Source organism: Lathyrus oleraceus, chromosome 3 (assembly GCF_024323335.1).
Source record: "Lathyrus oleraceus cultivar Zhongwan6 chromosome 3, CAAS_Psat_ZW6_1.0, whole genome shotgun sequence".
NCBI classification, from domain to species: Eukaryota; Viridiplantae; Streptophyta; class Magnoliopsida; order Fabales; family Fabaceae; genus Lathyrus; species Lathyrus oleraceus.
The window spans coordinates 91,687,014-91,699,629 of NC_066581.1; the positions used below are offsets into that span (position 1 = coordinate 91,687,014).

At 27.5% G+C, this 12,616-nt stretch overlaps 6 non-coding genes across 6 annotated transcripts; all 6 read left to right on the forward strand.

Annotated features, from left to right (window-relative positions):
* The first annotated feature begins 1,221 nt into the window (after positions 1-1,221).
* Positions 1,222-1,295, forward strand: TRNAV-AAC (transfer RNA valine (anticodon AAC)). Its single transcript has one exon. It is a non-coding gene; the product is annotated as a tRNA-Val (tRNA).
* Positions 1,296-3,116: 1,821 nt separating this feature from the next.
* TRNAV-AAC (transfer RNA valine (anticodon AAC)) lies at positions 3,117-3,190 on the forward strand. Its single transcript has one exon. It is a non-coding gene; the product is annotated as a tRNA-Val (tRNA).
* Positions 3,191-6,535: 3,345 nt separating this feature from the next.
* TRNAV-AAC (transfer RNA valine (anticodon AAC)) lies at positions 6,536-6,609 on the forward strand. Its single transcript has one exon. It is a non-coding gene; the product is annotated as a tRNA-Val (tRNA).
* A 1,637-nt stretch (positions 6,610-8,246) lies between these two features.
* TRNAV-AAC (transfer RNA valine (anticodon AAC)) lies at positions 8,247-8,320 on the forward strand. Its single transcript has one exon. It is a non-coding gene; the product is annotated as a tRNA-Val (tRNA).
* Positions 8,321-10,130: 1,810 nt separating this feature from the next.
* On the forward strand, positions 10,131-10,204 carry TRNAV-AAC (transfer RNA valine (anticodon AAC)). The gene has a single exon. It is a non-coding gene; the product is annotated as a tRNA-Val (tRNA).
* A 1,366-nt stretch (positions 10,205-11,570) lies between these two features.
* Positions 11,571-11,644, forward strand: TRNAV-AAC (transfer RNA valine (anticodon AAC)). The gene has a single exon. It is a non-coding gene; the product is annotated as a tRNA-Val (tRNA).
* The last annotated feature ends 972 nt before the right edge of the window (positions 11,645-12,616 follow it).

The following is a 12,616-nucleotide window of genomic DNA, read 5'->3' on the forward strand; positions in this document are numbered from 1 at the left end:
GCCGAGTAAATGGAGTATAGAATATTGTTTTCAATTTATTATAGTTGAAGTGGAATTTAATGGATAGTCCCATACTACCTTTTTTTTATGTTCACATAAAAAAAATCGTTATTTATTTGTGTTATGATTATGTAGTAGTTTAAAGTGTCATAAAATTCTTTTTCCAAACTAAAACTTCGTATTGTGAATTAAGAGATTATGACTAAGTCCTATGAATAATCTTTCTATTAAAAACAATTTAAGAGGAAATACCAAATTTATTCCTTGTGTTTATTTACAAATTCAATACTCACTCGTGTAGTACTACCATATTTGTATAAAATATGGAAATTTTATTTATTTGGTAATAAAACAAATAAATATATCTTATATTAAATTAAAATTGTCAAATGAATTGTTTCCGATTCGACATTGGCTTGACTCTAGCCAAAACTTAAAACCTTACACTCTTATCTACACCAATTTATTGTTTGGTTCAGTTTTAACTATTGTTATATATACAATGAATTAGGTAGAGAAATCCAAAAGTGTTCTACCCATAATTAGGTCTCATACCATAATTGACTCTCACAACACTCCTATTTAAATATGTGATTAAATTCACTGTTAACTACTTTACTTAAATAGAATTCATTTAAATTCTCAACATTATCTATTACTTATTTTATGAACATAACCCCTAATTCTTATTTTCTTTCTTTTCTGAAATCTATTTTATATAAATATACTACTCCATAATTCTAATTTAAAATTGTCTTTAATGATATTGACACATTTCTTATATTAATAGTTAGTTTTGTTGATTTCCAATATAAAATCAATATTATTTAATAATATATTTTTAATAATAGTAGTCAGAGGAATGCATATGTGGGTAAAGGTTTAAAAAATAATGGTAACCTTGGGGGGTGGGGGGAAATAATAATAAATTTTTCTTTGGTATTTTTAATGGACAAATGATTTGAAACAGATTTTTGTTTTTTCAAAACTGACACATATTATGAGTCTGATGGATTAATTAATTCTTTTTCACGAAAGGTCGTGTTACTTAAAACCATATGAACTATCATTAAAATTGATATAATAATAAACTTTCATCAGTCAAACAATTGAAACATTCACATTTATAACTACATGTAAATGGAATAACAACTAATCAATAAAATACAATTACAAATACTTTTATTAAAACCATTTAAAATGTTTCAATGAAACATAGGTGGTTTCGTGGTGTAGTTGGTTATCACGTCAGTCTAACACATTGAAGGTCCCCAGTTCGAGCCTGGGCGAAGCCAAATGGTGTTAACTCTAATTTAAATTTTAATGCTTACCACTATATTTTTGTAAATTTTACAATGCATCAACATTAATTTCAAAAGTTAATTTACAATTTTGTGAATCAACTAAATAAATTTTATTTTCTAGAATGAGCCAAAGAGACATGTTGTAAGAGAGAATATAGCTACATTACATATTATTTAAAAATGACTAGGACGAAGAACGAAGTTGATTAAGCACTTTGAAGACTATAGACACATTGCGATCAAAACCGTACCAGACAGGCCGCTATGACTAGTTGAAGAGAAAACGGAACAGTGTCATGTCCAATTAAACATAATAACCTATAAAACAAAACCATAAAATCGATTGCGAACCGCTGAAATCGAAAAAAAACAGCGTTTCAGAAGGTTCATAGTCTGGGATATAGAATAAATCATCTTTTCAAGTCTTATAAAGAGACTGACTCGTCTTTTTATCTTGATGAGTGTGGAAGTAAAGGATAAAATACTTTAACTGGGTGATTGCCAAATGTGGGAGGCAAGAAAAAAATAGAAGTTGTTGAGAAGAGAATAAGTTACCAAACAATACAAATCTATGTTATCTTTGGTGGAGGCCGAGTAAATGGAGTATAGAATATTGTTTTCAATTTATTATAGTTGAAGTGGAATTTAATGGATAGTCCCATACTACCTTTTTTTTATGTTCACATAAAAAAAATCGTTATTTATTTGTGTTATGATTATGTAGTAGTTTAAAGTGTCATAAAATTCTTTTTCCAAACTAAAACTTCGTATTGTGAATTAAGAGATTATGACTAAGTCCTATGAATAATCTTTCTATTAAAAACAATTTAAGATCAAATACCAAATTTATTCCTTGTGTTTATTTACAAATTCAATACTCACTCGTGTAGTACTACCATATTTGTATAAAATATGGAAATTTTATTTCTTTGGTAATAAAACAAATAAATATATCTTATATTAAATTAAAATTGTCAAATGAATTGTTTCCGATTCGACATTGGCTCGACTCTAGCCAAAACTTAAAACCTTACACTCTTATCTACACAAATTTATTGTTTGGTTAAGTTTTAACTATTGTTATATATATACAATGAATTAGGTAGCATAATCCAAAAGTGTTCAACCCATAATTAGGTCTCATACCATAATTGACTCTCACAACACTCCTATTTAAATATGTGATTAAATTCACTGTTAACTACTTTACTTAACTAGAATTCATTTAAATTCTCAACATTATCTATTACTTATTTTATGAACATAACCCCTAATTCTTATTTTCTTTCTTTTCTGAAATCTATTTTATATAAATATACTACTCCATCATTCTAATTTAAAATTGTCTTTAATGATATTGACACATTTCTTATATTAATAGTTAGTTTTGTTGATTTCCAATATAAAATCAATATTATTTAATAATATATTTTTAATAATAGTAGTCAGAGGAATGCATATGTGGGTAAAGGTTTAAAATATAATGGTAACCTTGGGGGGTGGGGGGAAATAATAATAAATTTTTCTTTGGTATTTTTAATGGACAAATGATTTGAAACAGATTTTTGTTTTTTCAAGACTAACACATATTATGAGTCTGATGGATTAATTAATTCTTTTTCACGAAAGGTCATGTTACTTAAAACCATATGAACTATCATTAAAATTGATATAATAATAAACTTTCATCAGTCAAACAATTGAAACTTTCACATTTATAACTACATGTAAATGGAATAACAACTAATCAATAAAATACAATTACAAATACTTTTATTAAAACCATTTAAAATGTTTCAATGAAACATAGGTGGTTTCGTGGTGTAGTTGGTTATCACGTCAGTCTAACACACTGAAGGTCCCCAGTTCGAGCCTGGGCGAAGCCAAATGGTGTTATGACTAGTTGAAGAGAAAACGGAACAGTGTTATGTCCAATTAAACATAATAACCTATAAAACAAAACCATAAAAATCGATTGCGAACCGCTGAAATCGAAAAAAAAACAGCGTTGCTGAAGGTTCATAGTCTGGGATATAGAATAAATCATCTTTTCAAGTCTTATAGAGAGACTGACTCGTCTTTTTATCTTGATGAGTGTGGAAATCTATGTTATCTTTGGTGGAGGCCGAGTAAATGGAGTATAGAATATTGTTTTCAATTTATTATAGTTGAAGTGGAATTTAATGGATAGTCCCATACTACCTTTTTTTTTATGTTCACATAAAAAAAATCGTTATTTATTTGTGTTATGATTATGTAGTAGTTTAAAGTGTCATAAAATTCTTTTTCCAAACTAAAACTTCGTATTGTGAATTAAGAGATTATGACTAAGTCCTATGAATAATCTTTCTATTAAAAACAATTTAAGATCAAATACCAATTTATTCCTTGTGTTTATTTACAAATTCATTACTCACTCGTGTAGTACTACCATATTTGTATAAAATATGGAAATTTTATTTCTTTGGTAATAAAACAAATAAATATATCTTATATTAAATTAAAATTGTCAATGAATTGTTTCCGATTCGACATTGGCTCGACTCTAGCCAAAACTTAAAACCTTACACTCTTATCTACACCAATTTATTGTTTGGTTCAGTTTTAACTATTGTTATATATACAATGAATTAGGTAGCAAAATCCAAAAGTGTTCAACCCATAATTAGGTCTCATACCATAATTGACTCTCACAACACTCCTATTTAAATATGTGATTAAATTCACTGTTAACTACTTTACTTAACTAGAATTCATTTAAATTCTCAACATTATCTATTACTTATTTTATGAACATAACCCCTAATTCTTATTTTCTTTCTTTTCTGAAATCTATTTTATATAAATATACTACTCCATCAATCTAATTTAAAATTGTCTTTAATGATATTGACACATTTCTTATATTAATAGTTAGTTTTGTTGATTTCCAATATAAAATCAATATTATTTAATAATATATTTTTAATAATAGTAGTCAGAGGAATGCATATGTGGGTAAAGGTTTAAAAAATAATGGTAACCTTGGGGGTGGGGGGAAATAATAATAATTTTTCTTTGGTATTTTTAATGGACAAATGATTTGAAACAGATTTTTGTTTTTTCAAGACTGACACATATTATGAGTCTGATGGATTAATTAATTCTTTTTCACGAAAGGTCATGTTACTTAAAACCATATGAACTATCATTAAAATTGATATAATAATAAACTTTCATCAGTCAAACAATTGAAACATTCACATTTATAACTACATGTAAATGGAATAACAACTAATCAATAAAATACAATTACAAATACTTTTATTAAAACCATTTAAAATGTTTCAATGAAATATAGGTGGTTTCGTGGTGTAGTTGGTTATCACGTCAGTCAAACACATGAAGGTCCCCAGTTCGAGCCTGGGCGAAGCAAATGGTGTTAACTCTAATTTAAATTTTAATGCTTACCACTATATTTTTGTAAATTTTACAATGCATCAACATTAATTTCAAAAGTTAATTTACAATTTTGTGAATCAACTAAATAAATTTTATTTTCTAGAATGAGCCAAAGAGACATGTTGTAAGAGAGAATATAGCTACATTACATATTATTTAAAAATGACTAGGACGAAGAACGAAGTTGATTAAGCACTTTGAAGACTATAGACACATTGCGATCAAAACCGTACCAGACAGGCCGCTATGACTAGTTGAAGAGAAAACGGAACAGTGTCATGTCCAATTAAACATAATAACCTATAAAACAAAACCATAAAAATCGATTGCGAACCGCTGAAATCGAAAAAAAACAGCGTTTCAGAAGGTTCATAGTCTGGGATATAGAATAAATCATCTTTTCAAGTCTTATAGAGAGACTGACTCGTCTTTTTATCTTGATGAGTGTGGAAGTAAAGGATAAAATACTTTAACTGGGTGATTGCCAAATGTGGGAGGCAAGAAAAAGAATAGAAGTTGTTGAGAAGAGAATAAGTTACCAAACAATACAAATCTATGTTATCTTTGGTGGAGGCCGAGTAAATGGAGTATAGAATATTGTTTTCAATTTATTATAGTTGAAGTGGAATTTAATGGATAGTCCCATACTACCTTTTTTTTATGTTCACATAAAAAAAATCGTTATTTATTTGTGTTATGATTATGTAGTAGTTTAAAGTGTCATAAAATTCTTTTTCCAAACTAAAACTTCGTATTGTGAATTAAGAGATTATGACTAAGTCCTATGAATAATCTTTCTATTAAAAACAATTTAAGATCAAATACCAAATTTATTCCTTGTGTTTATTTACAAATTCAATACTCACTCGTGTAGTACTACCATATTTGTATAAAATATGGAAATTTTATTTATTTGGTAATAAAACAAATAAATATATCTTATATTAAATTAAAATTGTCAAATGAATTCTTTCCGATTCGACATTGGCTCGACTCTAGCCAAAACTTAAAACCTTACACTCTTATCTACACCAATTTATTGTTTGGTTAAGTTTTAACTATTGTTATATATACAATGAATTAGGTAGCAAAATCCAAAAGTGTTCAACCCATAATTAGGTCTCATACCATAATTGACTCTCACAACACTCCTATTTAAATATGTGATTAAATTCACTGTTAACTACTTTACTTAACTAGAATTCATTTAAATTCTCAACATTATCTATTACTTATTTTATGAACATAACCCCTAATTCTTATTTTCTTTCTTTTCTGAAATCTATTTTATATAAATTTACTACTCCATCATTCTAATTTAAAATTGTCTTTAATGATATTGACACATTTCTTATATTAATAGTTAGTTTTGTTGATTTCCAATATAAAATCAATATTATTAATAATATATTTTAATAATAGTAGTCAGAGGAATGCATATGTGGGTAAAGGTTTAAAATATAATGGTAACCTTGGGGGTGGGGGGAAATAATAATAAATTTTTCTTTGGTATTTTTAATGGACAAATGATTTGAAACAGATTTTTGTTTTTTCAAAACAGACACATATTATGAGTCTGATGGATTAATTAATTCTTTTTCACGAAAGGTCGTGTTACTTAAAACCATATGAACTATCATTAAAATTGATATAATAATAAACTTTCATCAGTCAAACAATTGAAACATTCACATTTATAACTACATGTAATGGAATAACAACTAATCAATAAAATACAATTACAAATACTTTTATTAAAACCATTTAAAATGTTTCAATGAAACATAGGTGGTTTCGTGGTGTAGTTGGTTATCACGTCAGTCTAACACACTGAAGGTCCCCAGTTCGAGCCTGGGCGAAGCCAAATGGTGTTATGACTAGTTGAAGAGAAAACGGAACAGTGTCATGTCCAATTAAACATAATAACCTATAAAACAAAACCATAAAAATCGATTGCGAACCGCTGAAATCGAAAAAAAAATCATCTTTTCAAGTCTTATAGAGAGACTGACTCGTCTTTTTATCTTGATGAGTGTGGAAGTAAAGGATAAAATACTTTAACTGGGTGCTGTTTCAGAAGGTTCATAGTCTGGGATATAGAATAAATCATCTTTTCAAGTCTTATAGAGAGACTGACTCGTCTTTTTATCTTGATGAGTGTGGAAGTAAAGGATAAAATATTTTAACTGGGTGATTGCCAAATGTGGAAGACAAGAAAAAGAATAGAAGTTGTTGAGAAGAGAATAAGTTACCAAACAATACAAATCTATGTTATCTTTGGTGGAGGCCGAGTAAATGGAGTATAGAATATTGTTTTCAATTTATTATAGTTGAAGTGGAATTTAATGGATAGTCCCATACTACCTTTTTTTTATGTTCACATAAAAAAAATCGTTATTTATTTGTGTTATGATTATGTAGTAGTTAAAAGTGTCATAAAATTCTTTTTCCAAACTAAAACTTCGTATTGTGAATTAAGAGATTATGACTAAGTCCTATGAATAATCTTTCTATTAAAAACAATTTAAGAGAAAATACCAAATTTATTCCTTGTGTTTATTTACAAATTCAATACTCACTCGTGTAGTACTACCATATTTGTATAAAATATGGAAATTTATTTCTTTGGTAATAAAACAAATAAATATATCTTATATTAAATTAAAATTGTCAAATGAATTGTTTCCGATTCGACATTGGCTCGACTCTAGCCAAAACTTAAAACCTTACACTCTTATCTACACCAATTTATTGTTTGGTTCAGTTTTAACTATTGTTATATATACAATGAATTAGGTAGCAAAATCCAAAAGTGTTCAACCCATAATTAGGTCTCATACCATAATTGACTCTCACAACACTCCTATTTAAATATGTGATTAAATTCACTGTTAAACTACTTTACTTAACTAGAATTCATTTAAATTCTCAACATTATCTATTACTTATTTTATGAACATAACCCCTAATTCTTATTTTCTTTCTTTTCTGAAATCTATTTTATATAAATATACTACTCCATCATTCTAATTTAAAATTGTCTTTAATGATATTGACACATTTCTTATATTAATAGTTAGTTTTGTTGATTTCCAATATAAAATCAATATTATTTAATAATAATTTTTAATAATAGTAGTCAGAGGAATGCATATGTGGGTAAAGGTTTAAAAATAATGGTAACCTTGGGGGGGGGGGGGAAATAATATAAATTTTTCTTTGGTATTTTAATGGACAAATGATTTGAAACAGATTTTGTTTTTTCAAAACTGACACATATTATGAGTCTGATGGATTAATTAATTCTTTTCACGAAAGGTCATGTTACTTAAAACCATATGAACTATCATTAAAATTGATATAATAATAAACTTTCATCAGTCAAACAATTGAAACATTCACATTTATAACTACATGTAAATGGAATAACAACTAATCAATAAAATACAATTACAAATACTTTTATTAAAACCATTTAAAATGTTTCAATGAAACATAGGTGGTTTCGTGGTGTAGTTGGTTATCACGTCAGTCTAACACACTGAAGGTCCCCAGTTCGAGCCTGGGCGAAGCCAAATGGTGTTAACTCTAATTAAATTTTAATGCTTACCACTATATTTTTGTAAATTTTACAATGCATCAACATTAATTTCAAAAGTTAATTTACAATTTTGTGAATCAACTAAATAAATTTTATTTTCTAGAATGAGCCAAAGAGACATGTTGTAAGAGAGAATATAGCTACATTACATATTATTTAAAAATGACTAGGACGAAGAACGAAGTTGATTAAGCACTTTGAAGACTATAGACACATTGCGATCAAAACCGTACCAGACAGGCCGCTATGACTAGTTGAAGAGAAAACGGAACAGTGTCATGTCCAATTAAACATAATAACCTATAAAACAAAACCATAAAAATCGATTGCGAACCGCTGAAATCGAAAAAAACAGCGTTTCAGAAGGTTCATAGTCTGGGATATAGAATAAATCATCTTTTCAAGTCTTATAGAGAGACTGACTCGTCTTTTTATCTTGATGAGTGTGGAAGTAAAGGATAAAATACTTTAACTGGGTGATTGCCAAATGTGGGAGGCAAGAAAAAGAATAGAAGTTGTTGAGAAGAGAATAAGTTACCAAACAATACAAATCTATGTTATCTTTGGTGGAGGCCGAGTAAATGGAGTATAGAATATTGTTTTCAATTTATTATAGTTGAAGTGGAATTTAATGGATAGTCCCATACTACCTTTTTTTATGTTCACAAAAAAAAATCGTTATTTATTTGTGTTATGATTATGTAGTAGTTTAAAGTGTCATAAAATTCTTTTTCCAAACTAAAACTTCGTATTGTGAATTAAGAGATTATGACTAAGTCCTATGAATAATCTTTCTATTAAAAACAATTTAAGATCAAATACCAAATTTATTCCTTGTGTTTATTTACAAATTCAATACTCACTCGTGTAGTACTACCATATTTGTATAAATATGGAAATTTTATTTCTTTGGTAATAAAACAAATAAATATATCTTATATTAAATTAAAATTGTCAAATGAATTGTTTCCGATTCGACATTGGCTCGACTCTAGCCAAAACTTAAAACCTTACACTCTTATCTACACCAATTTATTGTTTGGTCAGTTTTAACTATTGTTATATATACAATGAATTAGGTAGCAAAATCCAAAAGTGTTCAACCCATAATTAGGTCTCATACCATAATTGACTCTCACAACACTCCTATTTAAATATGTGATTAAATTCACTGTTAACTACTTTACTTAACTAGAATTCATTTAAATTCTCAACATTATCTATTACTTATTTTATGAACATAACCCCTAATTCTTATTTTCTTTCTTTTCTGAAATCTATTTTATATAAAATACTACTCCATCATTCTAATTTAAAATTGTCTTTAATGATATTGACACATTTCTTATATTAATAGTTAGTTTTGTTGATTTCCAATATAAAATCAATATTATTTAATAATATATTTTTAATAATAGTAGTCAGAGGAATGCATATGTGGGTAAAGGTTTAAAAATAATGGTAACCTTGGGGGGGGGGGGGAAATAATAATAATTTTTCTTTGGTATTTTTAATGGACAAATGATTTGAAACAGATTTTGTTTTTTCAAAACTGACACATATTATGAGTCTGATGGATTAATTATTCTTTTTCACGAAAGGTCATGTTACTTAAAACCATATGAACTATCATTAAAATTGATATAATAATAAACTTTCATCTGTCAAACAATTGAAACATTCACATTTATAACTACATGTAAATGGAATAACAACTAATCAATAAAATACAATTACAAATACTTTTATTAAAACCATTTAAAATGTTTCAATGAAACATAGGTGGTTTCGTGGTGTAGTTGGTTATCACGTCAGTCTAACACACTGAAGGTCCCCAGTTCGAGCCTGGGCGAAGCCAAATGGTGTTATGACTAGTTGAAGAGAAAACGGAACAGTGTCATGTCCAATTAAACATAATAACCTATAAAACAAAACCATAAAAATCGATTGCGAACCTGCTCGAAAAAAAAACAGCGTTTCAGAAGGTTCATTGTCTGGGATATAGAATAAATCATCTTTTCAAGTCTTATAGAGAGACTGACTCGTCTTTTTATCTTGATGAGTGTGGAAGTAAAGGAGCGTTTACCTTTTTTTTATGTTCACATAAAAAAAATCGTTATTTATTTGTGTTATGATTATGTAGTAGTTAAAAGTGTCATAAAATTCTTTTTCCAAACTAAAACTTCGTATTGTGAATTAAGAGATTATGACTAAGTCCTATGAATAATCTTTCTATTAAAAACAATTTAAGAGGAAATACCAAATTTATTCCTTGTGTTTATTTACAAATTCAATACTCACTCGTGTAGTACTACCATATTTGTATAAAATATGGAAATTTTATTTCTTTGGTAATAAAACAAATAAATATATCTTATATTAAATTAAAATTGTCAAATGAATTGTTTCCGATTCGACATTGGCTCGACTCTAGCCAAAACTTAAAACCTTACACTCTTATCTACACCAATTTATTGTTTGGTTCAGTTTTAACTATTGTTATATATACAATGAATTAGGTAGCAAAATCCAAAAGTGTTCAACCCATAATTAGGTCTCATACCATAATTGACTCTCACAACACTCCTATTTAAATATGTGATTAAATTCACTGTTAACTACTTTACTTAACTAGAATTCATTTAAATTCTCAACATTATCTATTACTTATTTTATGAACATAACCCTAATTCTTATTTTCTTTCTTTTCTGAAATCTATTTATATAAATATACTACTCCATCATTCTAATTTAAAATTGTCTTTAATGATATTGACACATTTCTTATATTAATAGTTAGTTTTGTTGATTTCCAATATAAAATCAATATTATTTAATAATAATTTTTAATAATAGTAGTCAGAGGAATGCATATGTGGGTAAAGGTTTAAAAATAATGGTAACCTTGGGGGGTGGGGGGAAATAATAATAAATTTTCTTTGGTATTTTTAATGGACAAATGATTTGAAACAGATTTTTGTTTTTTCAAGACTGACACATATTATGAGTCTGATGGATTAATTAATTCTTTTTCACGAAAGGTCATGTTACTTAAAACCATATGAACTATCATTAAAATTGATATAATAATAAACTTTCATCTGTCAAACAATTGAAACATTCACATTTATAACTACATGTAAATGGAATAACAACTAATCAATAAAATACAATTACAAATACTTTTATTAAAACCATTTAAAATGTTTCAATGAAACATAGGTGGTTTCGTGGTGTAGTTGGTTATCACGTCAGTCTAACACACTGAAGGTCCCCAGTTCGAGCCTGGGCGAAGCCAAATGGTGTTATGACTAGTTGAAGAGAAAACGGAACAGTGTCATGTCCAATTAAACATAATAACCTATAAAACAAAACCATAAAAATCGATTGCGAACCGCTGAAATCGAAAAAAAAACAGCGTTTCAGAAGGTTCATTGTCTGGGATATAGAATAAATCATCTTTTCAAGTCTTATAGAGAGACTGACTCGTCTTTTAGAGAGACTGACTCGTCTTTTTATCTTGATGAGTGTGGAAGTAAAGGATAAAATACTTTAACTGGGTGATTGCCAAATGTGGGAGAAGCAAGAAAAAGAATAGAAGTTGTTGAGAAGAGATAAGTTACCAACAATACAAATCTATGTTATCTTTGGTGGAGGCCGAGTAAATGGAGTATAGAATATTGTTTTAATTTATTATAGTTGAAGTGGAATTTAATGGATAGTCCCATACTACCTTTTTTTTATGTTCACATAAAAAAAATCGTTATTTATTTGTGTTATGATATGTAGTAGTTTAAAGTGTCATAAAATTCTTTTTCCAAACTAAAACTTCGTATTGTGAATTAAGAGATTATGACTAAGTCCTATGAATAATCTTTCTATTAAAACAATTTAAGATCAAATACCAAATTATTCCTTGTGTTTATTTACAAATTCAATACTCACTCGTGTAGTACTACCATATTTGTATAAAATATGGAAATTTATTTCTTTGGTAATAAAACAAATAAATATATCTTATATTAAATTAAAATTGTCAAATGAATTGTTTCCGATTCGACATTGGCTCGACTCTAGCCAAAACTTAAAACCTTACACTCTTATCTACACCAATTTATTGTTTGGTTCAGTTTTAACTATTGTTATATATACAATGAATTAGGTAGCAAAATCCAAAAGTGTTCAACCCATAATTAGGTCTCATACCATAATTGACTCTCACAACACTCCTATTTAAATATGTGATTAAATTCACTGTTAACTACTTTAC